This window comes from Pristis pectinata, chromosome 6 (assembly GCF_009764475.1).
Source record: "Pristis pectinata isolate sPriPec2 chromosome 6, sPriPec2.1.pri, whole genome shotgun sequence".
Classification (NCBI taxonomy): domain Eukaryota; kingdom Metazoa; phylum Chordata; class Chondrichthyes; order Rhinopristiformes; family Pristidae; genus Pristis; species Pristis pectinata.
Window position 1 is genome coordinate 19161318 of NC_067410.1, and position 17114 is coordinate 19178431.

Below are 17114 nucleotides of genomic sequence, written 5' to 3' on the forward strand. Positions count from 1 at the left end.
TTGATGAGAAAGTTACTGGAGGGGATTCTGAGTGGGGGGGGAGAGAGGGTGAGTGGAGGAAGGGGGGGTAAGTGGCAGGAAGGAAGGGGAGTGGATGGGGTATCAGTAAAGAGTGGACGGAGAGGGGGGAGTGGTGGAGTGTGGAGGGAGGGGAGGGGAGGCAAGGGGGGAAGGAGGGGCCAATTAATTTTAAAAGTTTAAACATGGGTACATTTTCCAGTTACAGGACCAAAGAAAAGGGTAACATTTAAAATCAATCTGTGTAAATACAATAACTCATGGTGCATCATTGTTGATGCTTGATAAATAAATTTACATTTAATCTATACAGTAATTTTATAATTAAACTCTGTGACTGCTAGCCAGATTTGTTCTCTAATGTAGGAATTTAGCACTATTTGATGTATTTTATAAATTGCTAAAAATATTATTGACTGTGGTACTTTTAATGTGGAGGTTGTATAGTGTATGAATTGTTCTGCTGAACTTACAGCACTCTCTGTTACAGATCAAATATTCTCTGCACTGAAACCACTGATAATGATTATATACATAATCAAGCATGCAATAACAATAGCAAAAACACAATATTTACTTAGAGTCACCTATTTTCTTGCCGTTAATTCTTATTGCACAGTACATATTTTAAGTTCCTATATAAAAAAAGTGCATCATGTTTCACTAACACTATCCTTCCTGTTGTAGAGGAGTAGGATAGTTATTGTTTTCCAACAAAGCTCATTCCTCAAGGCGCAAGAGGTAGTGTACTGTCATCAATGGGACATTATTCCCTACATGTTAAGGTTCTAATCCCAATTGTTTGGGTAAGTTTCCAAGCAAAGATAAGGCTCTTGACCAAATGGAGAGTATATTTTGTCTCAGTATCCTGAAAAATTCTTGTATAGTTTCTGGGAAGCCTATCCTCTGGCAGTTAATTCATCCCATGATCATTATGACTGGTGAACTGGTCATGCAGAATCTTTCAGACATCCAGTGATTTATTGATTGGATCCACCAAATACTCAGTTATTTGTATAATACAAAGCCCAATAGAATCATTCACATTATTCATTTTACTGCAAACGTTGATAGTTTGTATAAAAAACACAGAAAATCATAAAGTTTAACATGACCCTATATTAATTTTTATTATTTGGGATGTAAAGAAAGAAGGGTGTATTATATAATAGGGTCTTGGAAACAGCAAAGTGCTTTTCAAAGTCAAACCACCTTTTCAGAATGAAACTCCTGTGTACCATCTTAAAAATGGGAGTATTGCTTAATCACATCAAAAAGATATAAACAGATGGTCATGGTCACAGGTCATTAGTATATAGTAAACAGTTTTCTTTTTATTAGGTAATGTTTACAATGTAAATTAATCAACCTCTTCCTCAGTCTATCTGGAATCCTATCTCTGTTGCAAAAGGACAGGTATGCAAACCTCTCCCTGATTTTTGGCCACAATTACATTTGGCAAAACACCTTGCTCACTGACTTGAGTTGATTATCCTGTTTGATTTTCCAAAACCTGTTCTAGGAGAGAGTGAGTGTAAGATTGGTATTCCTCAAGATGAGGATTTAATCTAATGCCTGACCAAACTTGCATGCAGTTGCACAAAGATACTGTGTAATTACTACATGTTATAAATTCCTGTAAAATAAAACAGTGCATTTTGTTTCAATAAAACCATCCCACCTGTTGTAGAATAGGATGGATGTTGTTTTCCAAAAAAGGTCTTTCCTCAAGGCGCAAGGGGTAGTGAGTGTGCTGCTAATCAATGGGACATTATTCCCCACATGTTAAGGTACTAATATCAATTATTTAGTGAAGACTTAAAAGCAGAGATGAGGCTCTTGCCTACAAAGAGAGTGTGTTCTCTTTAGGTATCCTGAATAACTCACTTGCAGTTTCTAGGAAGCTACTGAAAAACACCATTAACTGTTCATGGTAGGAAACAGTTCAATTCCTCACAGTTTCAGGCAGAGAAGACTTCTAAAAAACACTAAAAGAGAAGATAACAAGTCTTTAAAAATAAGTCCATGAAATTCACCTTTTTTGGTAATTCATAATTAGCAATTGGTTTATTATTGTCACGTGTTCCAAGATACAATGAAAAGCTTTTGTTTGCATGCCATCCAGACAGATCATTCCATACATGAAACAGAATATAGTGTTACAGAGAAAGTGCAGTGCAGTGCAGGTAGACAATAAGGTGCAAGGGCATGACGAAGTAGATTGTGAGGTCAAGAGTTTATCTTTATTGTACAAGAGGTCCGTTCAAAAGTCTTATAACAGTGGGATAGAAGCTGTCCTTGAGCCTGGTGGTGTGTGTTTTCAGAATTTTGTATCTCCTGCCTGATGGAAGGCGGGAGAAGAGAGAATGTCTGGGGTGGGAGGGGTCTTTGATTACGTTGGCTGCTTTTCCAAGGCAGCAAGAAATTTCGACAGATTCCATGGAGGGGAGGCTGGTTTTCATGATGAACTGAGCTGTGTCACAACTGTCTGCAATTTCTTGCTATCTTGGGCACAGTGGTTGCCATCCCAAGCTGTGATGCATCGGGATAGGATGCCTTCTATGGTGCATCTACAAAAATTGGTAAGAGTCATTAGAGACATGAATTTCCTTAGCCTTTTGAGGAAGTAGAGGTGCTGGTGAACTTTTTTTGCCATAGCCTCCATGTGGCTGGACCAGAACAAGTCGTTAGTGATATTTACACCTGAGAAATTGAAGTTCTCAACCATCTCCACCTCAGCACCATTGAAACAGACAGGGGCGTTTACTCTGCCCCACTTCCTGAAGTCAATGACCAGCTCTGTTGTTTTGCTGACATTGAGGGAGAGGTTGTTGTCTTGACACCATGCCACCAGCTCTCTATCTCCTTCCTGTATGACAACTTTCTGAATGTGGAAGAGTACGTTTGATGACAACAATCATGTAAAGCAATATTTGATTAAGAATACCCATATTTGAAGAAAGTCAGAGCAGCTTTAATTAAGCTTAATTAAATAAAGCTCCATTTCATTGTTAAGCTGTAAAAACTGTAGTTTCTGATGAGTGAACCATTCAAAGTACACCATAGCATTGCAATGCATTCTTGACCAAACCGTTTTATTTTGACTCCTTTATTAATTCCTCACTGTTGTTATCACAAATTTAAGAACTGATGACCCTGCAGTACAAGTGATGTTCTTAGCCATTGAACATTTAACTTGAAGTACGTTACAACTTTCCTATCATTGCTCTGCTGCAGCAGTCAGAAAATAATTGGTCATAATTTGTTTTAAATCATATTGTTATGATAAGAGATCTTTATTAGTCACATGTACATCAAAACACACAGTGAAATGCATCTTTTTTGCGTAGAGTGTTCTGGGGGCAGCCCGCAAGTGTTGCCACGCTCCCGGTGCCAACATAGCATGCCCACAACTTCCTAACCTGTACGTCTTTGGAATGTGGGAGGAAACCAGAGCACCCGGAGGAAAACCACACATTCATGGGGAGAACGTACAAACTTCTTACAGACAGCGGCGGGAATTGAACCCGGGTTGCTGGCGCTGTAATAGCATTACACTAACTGCTACACTACCATGCCTGTTTATCACATAATATTCACAGAATGCAAAACAGAGGTTATTTGGCCCCTTGGCCACCTAATATGCTTTAATACATTAATTTGTAATGTTTGTATTTTACTGGAATAATATTAACAAATCTCCCATGTGGTTGTTTAGAATGAAGAAGATGATGTGTTACTCAATAACAAATGTAGTAATGCCATATGGAGGATAATGTGGGTGCCACTGGGTTCATTTGTAGCATTTGTCAGAAGGTTGTGGGTTAAATTCCACTGCAGGAATGAGCACAAAACTGTAAGTCCAGGCTTGCACTGTTTTATTGTTGTATATACTTTGTTTTTTATGATGAATAAAGTTTATTTTGGAATTAAAAAAAGGTCCAGGCTCAGACCAGGCTGCAGGAGATCTTGCTGAGGGTATGAACTGAAGCTCGGTGCTGCCAAGGCTAAGGCTCTATGGGGAAGGACCACTGTATAGGCTCCTTCCACTACCACACATGGAGGGGCAGAGTGGAGTCAGGAAGCCTCTTGAATGATGAAAGGAATATTGCCTCAGGAAGCCACGTGAGTGGCAATGGTGCTATGTTTGTTTGTGTTTTTTTTAAAAAGTTTACACTACTGAATGCAACAACCATGAACGTAAAAGGTTTTTGCTCTGTTTCTTCCTTTGTATATATTTTTTATTATAAATAAAGTCTATTTTTGAAATTAAAAAAAAGTAAGCTGATATTCCAGTGGAGTGAGGGAGTATTGCATTTTCATAAGTGCCATCTTTAGGTGAGACATTAAATCAGAAACCCCATGTGTTCTCTTAAGCAGACACAAGGCAGTTAATGATGCTATTTTAAAGGGAAGTAAGAGAGTCATGTCCGTTGTCCAGATAATATTTATTCCTCAGTCAGCATCCTCTAAGATAGATTACCTGTTTTTTTTAAAAATCATATTGCAGTTGTACACAAATTAGTTATCAATCTTTTTACATTACTATAACAATATGATCTAATACTATGATATACTTTGAGACATCCTGAGGTGGCAAAAAGAGGTCTATAAGTTAATTATTTCTTTTGGTTATTTAAAGTCAAGTTTCATTCTTAGTAAATATCATTATGTGAAGGTAATTTGCACTTTAATTTTTGAATAATTTAAATCAGCACATCAAAAGATATGAAGATGGATAGCTAAAAGCTAGCAAAGTTTTAAAGAGAGCCTTAATTATGGAGATGCAAGGGAATGATTTAAGGAGGGAATACCAGAGAAAAGGATTTAGGTGGCTATGTACATGGTCACTGTTGATGGGGTAATAGGAAGGGAAACTACAAAGGACTGGAGTTAAAAGGGCGGGGAGACTGGGGTTAGGTTCAGAAAGGTTGGTCTGTAGGACCAGGGAAGTTTAGAGTGAATGTAAAAGGTTTCTTATCATAATGTTGTGATGACAATATTCCAGCAACCTGTTTTTCTATAACATTAACTTGATAATTTCTGTTGCACAATTTATTCTGGACTTCAGCCAAGTTGTTGAGAACAAGAAAATTGTTTGTGTTTAATAGCTATAATTCTCATACTTGTCTCAACTTGTTTAACCTAGAATTCAAACCAAATGAATCCATACAACAGGCATATGCATTCCACTGAAGGGGCTTGACATGGTCAATGCTGTGAGGATATTTCCCTTGATTGTGGAATGGGGTCTAGAACTAGGGCACATTATCTCAGAATAAGGGATCAGCCATTTAAGACTGAGATGGGAAGAATTCTTGCTCTTATGAAACATTTTAATTCTCTATTCTGTGCAGATGTTGTGGACACACAGTCATTGAATATATTCAAGAGTAAGATAGAATCTTTGCACAACAGAGGAATCGAGGGTTATGGGGACTAGCTAGGAAAATGGAAGGGCGTCAAAGATCAATCAGCAACAATCTTATTGAATGGAAGAGCAGGTCCAAGGCCTGTATGACCTATTCTTGTTTCTGTTTCATATGTGCTCAATGTTCCTAGTCTGAATAATGGTGACCATGAAACGACTTGATTGTGGTAAAAACCCTTTCCCCTTTAAGGGAGGAAATCTACTACCTTTACCCCGATTGTAACTCCAGACTGATAGAAACATAGTTGCTTATTAACTGTCCTACGAAATAGCCAAACAAACCAGTCAGTTCAAGGGTAATTAGGGGAGGTCACTAAATCCTGGCCTGACTAGTTACACCGCAGCCCTGATTAAAATATAAACTACAGAGCAATTCCAACATTTTGTTTTTGCTTTCAGACTTCCTGCGTATGCAGTATTTGATAATCTGTTTCTCAAGAGTGAAATTCCTTAACCTATGATGCATCTGCAGAATCATATAATTGCAATGAACTTTGTTGTATAGAATGGTATCACAATGTCATGTGCCCAACAGCATGAACAGTTAATTCTTTTCCTTTCTTGTATTAATCACAGGATGGTAATTGTTTCTTGGATATATAACTCCTTTCCAATTGCACATGTGTTATGAGTCATAAATTTAGAAAAACATACACCCTTAACAATTTCCCTGTGTCCATTTCTTTATTAGCTCATTAGAAGTCCAAAATAATAAACCTTCTCTTGCGTTGCTTGAGACTTTAAGCACCAGATAATGATTTGTTTTTTGGGACCCTAGTATTGAGAAGAAAAGCATCTTGTCTCTTAATGCTGATAATAATTGTTAGGGATTCAGGAGTTATGGAATTATGTGAATATAGCAGATATTAATTCAAATAAGAACCAGTCTTCAGTTCTTAATGTAAGTGGCAAGCAGTAATCAGTTTGAAGTTAAAAGACAGCTTTGTAAACAACCAGTACTGTCCACAGAGCACAGTCTACTGGTCCACAGCAGGGGACTGGCTGCTCAAGAGATATGGTTCGCAAAGTGAAGTGACCATGAGATGTTCTTGTCTGCATCAGTCAAAGGTAAGACAATGGGGTTATGTTAACTGGCCTACACCAAAACAGGAAACTATGGCTAAGAAATTTTGCACCATTGTGTCCGAGCTCAAGGAAGCTTGCAGACCAGACTGATGTTGTCACTTAGCACATTAAACATGCTCACAGGCATATTTGCTCTATCAATAGTTGGGACATCTGTGGACTCAGAGAGTCAGCCCTCACAGCGTTAATTTTGGGTGTCTGGGTTCTCTGTTCTCAGAAGTTTTTAGACCATCTGTGTGAATTAGTTTGTCCCAGCAAAGGTGTTTGAACATTCAGAGGTGTGACCCATTGTAGATATTTAACTCAAAGGAAGCATTGTCAGACTCAAAAAAATATTGAAGTAAACAATGTCATTGTATCAATTGAAATTGTATTGAATCACCTTTGATCTTAAGGGTATAAAAATGTGCTGTACTTTGAATTTGGGAGACTGCCGAGAGGGTCTCCAGGAGAATGCCTGCTTGTTGTGATGAATAAAGACTTCGATATCACCAGCTTCAGTGTCTCAACAGGTGACTCAAGATCAGTCACAACAATAATTACTGAGGACAAGTGAAGTGGTTGGTTCTTCCATTGCTTACAATGAGGAGATGTGATTATCGAACATTGTACAACCGTCAGCCAACATCCCTACTTCTGACCTTATGATAGAACATAGAACAGTACAGCACAGAACAGGCCCTTCAGCCCACAATGTTGTGCTGTCATAGCTAATCCCTCCTACCTACAGAATGCCCATATCCCTCCACTTTCCTCTCATTCATGTGCCCATCCAAGCCCCTCTTAAAAGCCCCCAATGAATTTGCCTCCACCACCCTATCAGGCAACGCATTCCAGGCATCCACCACTCTCTGAGTAAAAAAACTTATCCCACACGTCTCCTCTGAACCTACCCCCTCTCACCTTAAATGAATGCCCTCTGGTATTGGATCACTCAATAATGGGAAAAAGATATTGCTTGTCCACGCTATCTATGCCCCTCATAATTTTATACACTTCCAACAGATCACCCCTCAGCCTCTGCCACTCTAGAGAAAAAAGCCCAAGTTTGTCCAGCCTCTCCTGATAGCATCTGCCCCCTAATCCAGGCAGCATCCTAGTAAACCTCCCCTGCACCCTCTCTAAAGCCTTGACATCCTTCCTATAGTGAGGTGACCAGAACTGCATGCAATACTCTTAAGTGCAGCCTAACCAGAGTGTATAGAGATGCATCATAACTTCTTGACTCCTGTATTCAATACCTCAATTAATGAAAGCAAGCATTCCATAAGCCTTTTTAACCACCCTATCTACCTGTGTAGCCACTTTCAATGAGCCATGGACTTGCACCCCAAGGTCTCTCTGCTCTAGAAGGAAGATCGATGATGAATCAGCTGAAGGTGGCCGAGCCAAGGACACAATGCTGAAGAACTCCAGCATTGATGTCTTGGGGCTGGCATGATTGACCTTGAACAACTTCAATCATCTTCTTTCGTGTGAGATATGAGCACCAAGATATTTTCCCTTTGATGCCCATTGACTTCAGTTTCACCATGGTACCTTGATGCAGTATTCAGTCAAGTGCCAACTTCCCATCTCAACTCACCTCTGGAATTCAGTTCTTTGGTCCATATTTGGACCAAGGCTGTGATGAGGTCTGGGAGGTCCAGGAGAAACCCAAAATGGACTTCTTTAAGTAGGTTATTGGTGAGTATGGTCTGCTTGATAAAAGAGTCAACACCAACTTTCCACCACTTTCCTGATGATTGACAGTAGACTGATTGAGCAGTAATTAGCCACATCAGAATTCCCTGGCCTTTTGTTAGTGGGAGGGGAGGGGGTCCAAGAACATTACCATTCTGATGATGCTGGGCCCAAGTAGGCGAGTGAAGCATTGACAACACAGATGGGCAGCTGTGCTGAGCAGATGATCCCTCTTGGCTTCCTCCTCCCCACCATCGCAGAAGCCAGTTTGCAGCCAATTCCTTTCATTCCACATGATTTCAAGAAACTGCTGAGTGCACCGGATTTCCAGCATTTTCTATTTTTAACTCACTTCCATGCCTGGATTGAGCTAAAACTCAATTTCTAAAGAAGTCACACTATTTTAACCGAAATCATTTCCTGTCATGTTTACCAACATCTTTGAATGATTAAAGTTGTGAAGAAATCCATTCTGTTTCACTGAATTCAAAGGCTGGAGGCTGGAAACACATCTGTGATATGATTTTCCCTTTGTTATTCCCATCACTATAAACAGCACTTTGCGTTGGCCATATTTTTAATCAGAGAAATCTATCTTTTAAGATCTTGCTCTTGGAACTATTTCCACTTCTGAGTTAATAACTTGACCACTTTTAGTGGATTGGTTCAAGACTTTCAAATCTGGCCTAAGCAAAGCTCACTTACAAGAATGATTTAAATTGGTTTGTTTCAAAATTTCATTAAAGAGACATTCAGCAGAGTCTAACAACTGGTTTACAGGATCTGACATGGCATTTTGCGGCTGAGACCTCTACAATATAAAAACCTTTGCAAAGCATTTTAACAAAGTTTAATTTCAGAGAGATATCCAATTTTGGTAATAATAAACATCACTTTACGAAGTCCCCAGGAAGTAATTCAGGTGGAGGTAAATTTTAACTCTACTTTTATAAATGAATTGTCTATTTTAAACTAAAACAGCTGCTTTTATTTATTTCAAATTCACTCTGTTGTGTCTGTCTGCGACTAGATCCATAACGAGGTTTTTTTTAAACATCTGCTCCCCAAAAAAAATGATAAATTTGAAATATGACAAAGGGCTGGTGGGTTGATATCATTACTTTTAAATGTTATTATTACCAGTTATGTGATGCAATACATCTTTGTTTCAGCAATAAATTCAAATACAGACAGAGCATAACAGAGTCAGAAACATTTCTTTGTAGAACCTGTGTTAAGGCTCCACGCAAGCCCTTCATAAGTGTATTCATTACATTTTTCATAGCGACACAATACATACGATGTAGCTCATGAATTTGACATTTTTAATACTAAACTTGAAATGATTCATTTGCACACTATTGGATTGATGATTTACTGTGTTTATTAAACAAATACACAGCGACAGTCCCATCTGATTCTTAATTAGTCACAGACTATAAGGTAATAGGTAGATTACTCGACTTTCCAAGCCCTGTAATTTTCCAATACTATATCAATTCAGTCTACAAGAAGGCTGTCAATTTAGGCTATAAATGTAACCAGGACCTGATAATTATTTGATAAAGAAGAGGTACTCAAAAGGCTAGTTGTATTTAAAGTGGATGATTCACCCAGTCCAGATGGAATGCTTCCTATGTTGCATTCAAAGTGAGGATGGAAATTACAAGGGTATTGGCAATAATCTTGCAAACATCCACTAATTCAGGGATAGTGGGTATGCTATTCATAAAAGTACATAGCGACATTCTTCTTCTTAGGCAATCCCTCAGGGTCAGGGATGACTTAAAAAATCCAGTTTTGTGGGTTCTGAGCTGACTGATGAGGCCAGTATGGGAACTGATGGGACAGAAGGCAGGGACAAGTGAAGTGATTGGTCCTTCCACTGCCTAGACCGAGCTTCTGTGTGCTCCAAGTGAGGTTCTCAATACCATCCCAAATGCTCCTATCCTATGTTTTGTGGTCATGGGCCAGGGATTCTCAGGAGATATTCCTCTGTCCACCTGGTAGTCTCTTCCTGTGATAGAGCTTGAAACAGATTGTTTATTTTAGGAGTCATGTTCGGTAGTTTCTTTCCAGTGCACTGAGGTGCACGCTGCAGGTAGTCCAGATTTCAAAAGCATGTGAGAGGCCAGAGATCACTGCTGCTTTGTAGACTATGAGTTTTGTGTTAGGTCTGAGGTCAATCTCCAAACGCCCTTTTCCTCAATCAACCATAGGCTGTGTTGGCACATTGAAGATGATAGAATCATACCCTCTTCTCGATGCTACCGTCTGGCAGGAGGTACAGAAGCCTGAAGTCCCACACCACCAGATTCAAGAACTGTTACTTTCCTACAACCATCAGGTTCTTGAACTGACCTGAACAGCCTTAATCCTACTTCAGCGACAGAACACTACAGACGACCCCTTGCACTACCATGGACCACTCTGATTGTTTTCTTTTGTTTGAATATCTTGTTTTGCAGTCTTTTTTCTCACTTCACTGTCTTATATAATTTATGCATAATTTATATTCTGTGTGTTGTCTGAACCTACATGTCTGGGATGCTGCTGCAAGTTTTTCATTGTACCGGTACCTCACCGTACTAGAGCACATGACACTCAGTTTAACTTGGCTTGACTTGAACAGGTCCTTCAACCCACCGAGTCCACGCCGCCCATCAAAACACCTATTTATGCAAATCCTACATTAATACCATTTTGTTACTCTCCCTAGATTCCATTACTTATCTACTCACTAGCGACAATTTACAGTGGTCAATGAACCTGCTAACCTACTAGCTTTTGGGTAGTGGTAGGAAATCGAAGCACCCAGAAGAAACTCAGGCAGTTAAGAGTGAGAACATGCAAACTCCTCACAGACAGAACACAAACTCAGGATTGAAGCTGGGTTCCTGGCACTTGGAGGCAGCAGCTCTACTAACAATGTCAATGTGCCATCCTTAAAAATAAAACAATAGTGAGTTTCATCATTTATCTTTGCTTTCTCTGACTAATGGCTCCTGAGTCATGAGAAGTTCACCTTTTTCAGGGTCTCACTGTGAAATGTTATCTTTGAAGGCAGTTTTGTTCTGTGGGGACAGGTGGGTGGAGGATATTTGTCTTGCAAATGTTGAGTGTAAGGCTCTTCTCCTCGTACTTCAGTGACTGAGTCAACAATGCCATGGAGCTCAGCCTCTGTGGGATTAACCCAGTAACTACAGACAAGTCATTTTAACCTTGGTGTTGGAGAAAATTCAAGAAACAATAATCAAAGATGGAGTTAGCAGCCACTTGGACAAGTATGGATTGATTAGGGAAAGCCAGCATCTGCTTGTTAAAGGCAAATCAGAATGAACTAATTCTCCAGAAAGAGTTGTTTTAATGAGGTAATAAAGTGGGTCGATAAGAGAAATGAAGTTGATGTGGTGTTTACAAATAGTCAAAAGGTATTTAATAGCACTACATGATAGGCATGACATCAAGAAGCAAAGGGGCAGTAGCGGCATAGAAAGAAAAGTGATGAAGGGACAGAAATCAAGGAGTGAACAGTTATTTTTTGCATGGACGAAAGCGTACAGTGATGTTCTGCAGCGGCTGGGACTGGACCCACTGCTCCTCTTAAAATATTTGATCTGCACCTGTGTGCAGACCAAGTTTCCAAACTTGCGGATGATGTAAAGCTTGAAAGTGAGGTGGCTTGGAAGGTGTAGAGTAGATTTCAAGAGCCACAGCAGATAGGTTTGGTGTCTCAGAACTCCAGTGACATGCGTTCAGTCCAGACCTTCTGTGTGGAGTATGGATATTCTCCCTGAGTGTGCAGGTTTCCCCAGGGTGCTACAATTTCCTCTCACATCTCAAAGATATGCTGGTTGGTGGGTTAATTGGCTGCTGTAAATTACCCCTGGTATGGGGCACAGTTGGAGAATCAAGGGTGGAGTTGATGGGCATGTTAGAGAGAAAACGTTACAGCTAAGTAAGTGAGAGCTGGGCTGAAAGATCTCCTACATTGTGAAAACATAGAAAAGCTGGTGGAATGGACAGAAATATGGTGAATGAAACAACACAAAGAACTGGAAAGTGTTCCATTTTAGAAGGAAAATGAAGAGAGGCTATATGAAATAAAGGGTACAATTTGGAAAGGCATTCTGTGCAAGAGAGAGATTTGGATGTACATATGCATAAATCATTGAAAGTGGCAGGCCAGGTTAATTAAAGAGTCTTAAATAAGGCACATAGTTTCCTGGGCTTTATAAATAGAGGTATAGAGTACAAAAGCTAGAAAGTCATAAAACAGTGTTTTAGTCACAACCAGAGTATTGTGTCCTTTTCTGAGTACTGCGCATTAAGAAAGATATTAAAACCTTAGCAAGGGTGCAGAAGAGATTAACTGGAATGATTCAGGGATATGGATAGACCAGAGAGGCTGGGGTTGATCTCCTTAGAGGAGCTTCGATAGAGGTATTTAAACTGACAAAGTGTCTAGAGAAAAACTGTTGCCATTTTGGAGGCATAAGAACTAAAGGATGGGCATATGTTGACTTCATTTTTAAATTCTCATCCATGTTTACAAATCCATGAACATCCTTGAACCTCCCTATTTTTGTAACTGGCACCAGCTCTACAATTCTCTGAAGTATCAGAGCTCTCCTCATTCTGTCCCTTGTTCATCCACAACTACATTGCTCCATTCTTGGTGACCACCTCTCCAAACTTCCCTGTCTCTCCACTGCTTTTTCCTCCTTTAAGATGCTCCTTCAAATCTACCTACAGCTGCTCTAATTTTTCTGAATGTGGGTCAGCAACATTTGTTTTGCAGAAGGTGTTCCTGTGAAGTGCCTTGGGATACTTTGCTACTTTAAAAGTGCTATTTAAATGGAAGTTGTTACTATAAATATTTTGCATGTGTAAGGAATTGCCAACAATGGAGTAAGACGGATGTGGCTTGGTACACTGTATATTTGTTTTTACATAGGTTTGCACTTACCAAGACACGATTATACAAGGATTTTAATTTTCAATAAATAAAATCCATATATTCCCGAAAGAATTTTGTTCACTAACCAAGAAATCTTCAGCCTGAAACATTAAATCTGTTTCTCTTTCCATCGATACTGCCTGACCTGCTGAGTGTTTCCAACATTTTCTATTTTAGTAGTCTGTGATATATTGTGTTTCATTTCCATGGAACTAAGCCAATACATTAAAAAATACCTAATCTTACAAACAGCATTGAGAACAGATAAGAAAGTAATTTCCTTGCAGACAATACTGGTAACAATTTCCCAAAGTAATTTGCTTTCAGCTTGATTGTGTGCACATTGTTGGCTCTACCCTTCACTGTGATTATTTCTGCAGATGTGCAATATGCACACTGACTAGACTTCCCTTCCATAAAACAAAACGGTGTTTTAGTGAACTATGACAGGACAAACAACTACAATTACCTCTTCTATCTGTCTACTTGGGGGCATTTATTATGGTAAATGAGACTGGCAGTCATTCAAAAGGTAGAATTTCTCTTCTTAAGAGGTGAATCTAATATAGCAAACCATTGGGTAGTCATGAAAACTACTTACTAATACAGTTACGTTATATGTTATTTTGGTTTGCATGGGATTAGAATTAAAAATCATTGCTGTCTCAACTTCATTAGTCTAAACTGCATCTTTTATCCTTTTTCTTGTCCAGTGGTTCTCAGGCTCAACTTTTTGTTGCCAAGAGAATGAGTGTTTATTCATTGTTCATCATCAGTGAATCACTAGGAAATGCATAATGCTATCCAACAGAGAAACACTTGGTTTTTGCTTCAACACAGCCATACGACTAGAACTAGAACTAGAACTAGAACAGTGCCTCTACTTCCTCAGGAGGCTTAAGAAATTTGGTTTGTCCCCTTTGACTCTCACCAATTTTTACCAATGCACCATAGAAAGCATCCTATCTGGATGTATCATGGCTTGGTACAGCAACTGTTCTGCCCAAGACTGCAAGAAGCTGCAGAGAGTTGTGGACACAGCCCAGTGCATCACGGACACCAGCCTCCCCTCCTTGGACTCTGTCTTTACCTCTCGTTGTCTTGGTGTAGCAGCCAGCATAATCAAATACCCCACCCACCCGGGACATTCTCTCTTCTCTCCTTTTCCATCAGGTAGAAGATACAGGAGTCTGAGGGCACATACCACCAGACTTAAGGACAGCTTCTACCCCACTGTGATAAGACTATTGAACGGTTCCCTTATACAATGAGATGGACTATGACCTCACGATCTACCTTGTTGTGACCTTGCACCTTATTGCTCTGCACTTTCTCTGTAGCTGTGACACTTTACTCTGTACTGTTATTGTTTTTACCTGTACTACATCAATGCACTCTGTACTGACTCAATGTAACTGCACTGCGTAATGAATTGACCTGTACGATCGGTTTGTAAGACAAGCTTTTCACTGTACTTCGGTACAAGTGACAATAATAAACCAATACCAATACCAATAGGAGATAATCAGATGCAGGGATCATAAACTGGTCCCTTCCACTCCGTGAGGCAAGCTGTTGTTATGTCACATCTCTCTGCATATATCATTGCTTTGAAGCATGACCCAGCCACACCATTCTGCCCAATGGGTGAAACATTATATTAACAGTAACAGCATCAACAGTATATTTGAAAAGGCTCACCATTGCTCTTGTCACTGCAGACAACCTGAAGACAAAATGGAGAAAGGGATGGAATATCAGTGTTATTGTACTTTTTTTAAAGCCCATACAACAATAAATTAAAGAAAGCAAAATTATTTTCCACAGGATTTGAGAGCATAAGGAAAACATCAAGTCAAACAATACTTTAACAGCCATCTTGCAGACAGTCTGCAGACAGTATATCAAAATTGTGTATGAGTAATTGGTACATTTAAGTATTACAATTTTTGATTCAGATTCTTTTTTCATCTTTTTCATAATCTGGTCTTGCCTTGATCTTCATCACCCTGACTTATTGCAGTGCAGAGATGGAATGAAAAATCTAATGCATTTGTATATAGAGTGTGATTATACTAGTTTGCATCTCTGAATTTTGAAATTTATGTCAAATAAAGCAAGTCATTCATGCATATTGAGATTTTTTTTCTTCCTTTCAAATGTAGAGAGATAGAATTAAAAATGAATAATAATTGCAAGAGTCACCTTTCTATTTGGAGGACGAATTCAAATATATTCTTATATTCCATTTTACTTCCCCGATCATGATTTTATTTGTATTTGGTTTCATTCCGTCCTACTATAAACTAAGGTCTTCTCAGTGGGGAAAGGAAAATCAGAAAAAGCTTTCATGTTTGTGTACTCAGGGACCTATTCAGTGCATTGTTTGGATTCTAAAGCTGAATTTAACCAAAAAAATACGTACTTAATCATCTATGCTAGCATGTAAAGAATCTATTCATTGAGTCAAATTCAGTCATCCTTGTCTTAATGTCCTCAAACTTCTTTTTTCTTGACTCTGCCAGGAAAATCCACACCCATATAATTACTGCATATGTCTAAGGATTTGCTTAAATCACTTGGTGTAGAATTTCAGGGCTGTGCACAGGACAGGGTGGAAGAGCCAAAACTAGTCAAACAAGGCTAGTATGGCAGAACACAAACTCTGTCAGAACTAGCCCCATGTACTTTCTGAAACCCACAGTGTAGCTTTTGAAATCTTAACTTCATTCAATATCGACCTTCTGTTCTATTTTCTATGCTGTTTAATTTTAGGGATGTTAAGTTGATTAGATTTTGAACTTTAAATAATAATAAAAAATCAGTAACATTGAGAGAATTCAGGAGTTTATAAAATCAACTATAATCAGATTCAATTTACCAAAGAAAGCTAATGTCGCAAAATTAGACATTCAGCAGCAACATTGTTACATAATGTTCCCACTGCTAGTGAATATACTGTGAAAATTCGTAAAATACATTTGAGAGTTTTAGTGGCAGTGAAAGGGTACTGTAAGAACTTGTTAGGTAAACCACAACTGCCTCAGCATTACTGTTGGCAATATTAGGGACTGAAGGATTAATACTTTCCTCAGACATTGCAGTGTCTGGTAATTCATTTCAAGTATTAACCAGTTTATGGCTCACCTTCTAAGATACTGGATGCTATAGCACTAATCTTGATGCAAACGCTGATCATTGATTTCCATTAGAAATGTTGTACGGGACCTTCAATATTCCATGAATTAATTAATGTATCTATTTAAATATAAACCAATATAATGAATGGTCCTGAAGGATCTCAGTGGAAAGATAACATATATAAACTGAATTATCTTAAGCAATGAATGTAAAAGCAACAATGAGCATATTTTTTATTGAGCTAGGTTTTCATTCTCTCCATGTATATCTGTGCTAGTTAATCTGCCTCTACAGCAAATTATACTGGTGAGGAGGTCATGCAGCTCATCAAGCCTATACTAGATCATTGAAAAAAGCCCCTTAATTATTCTCACTTTTCAACTTTTTCTTCTAAAATCCTACTCTTTGTTCCCTTTCAAGTAGATCTATGTCCCTTTTGAAAATTACCATTGAATCTGCTTAACCTTTTTAGGCAGTGCATTCCAAATCATTACATTACCTTAAGTATTCTCCTCCTCCTTCCTTTGCTCTTTTGGGTTTACATGTAATCATAACATTAGCACCTAGGAAAGAGCAATAAATATAATCCAGTAAATTCTTAGAAATTTCAGGCAAATGCCAATGAGAAAAGATTAGCTCAGAAACCAATTTTAATGGAGTTTTTACTTATTGGATAAACTTACACAAAACTTCGGTTGTTGTGTGATCCAAACTATTACTTGCGTTAACCAGTTTGAAACATGCAATGAATCTGGTGTGATGGCACAAAGGATGTAAAGATAACCAAGAAGACTG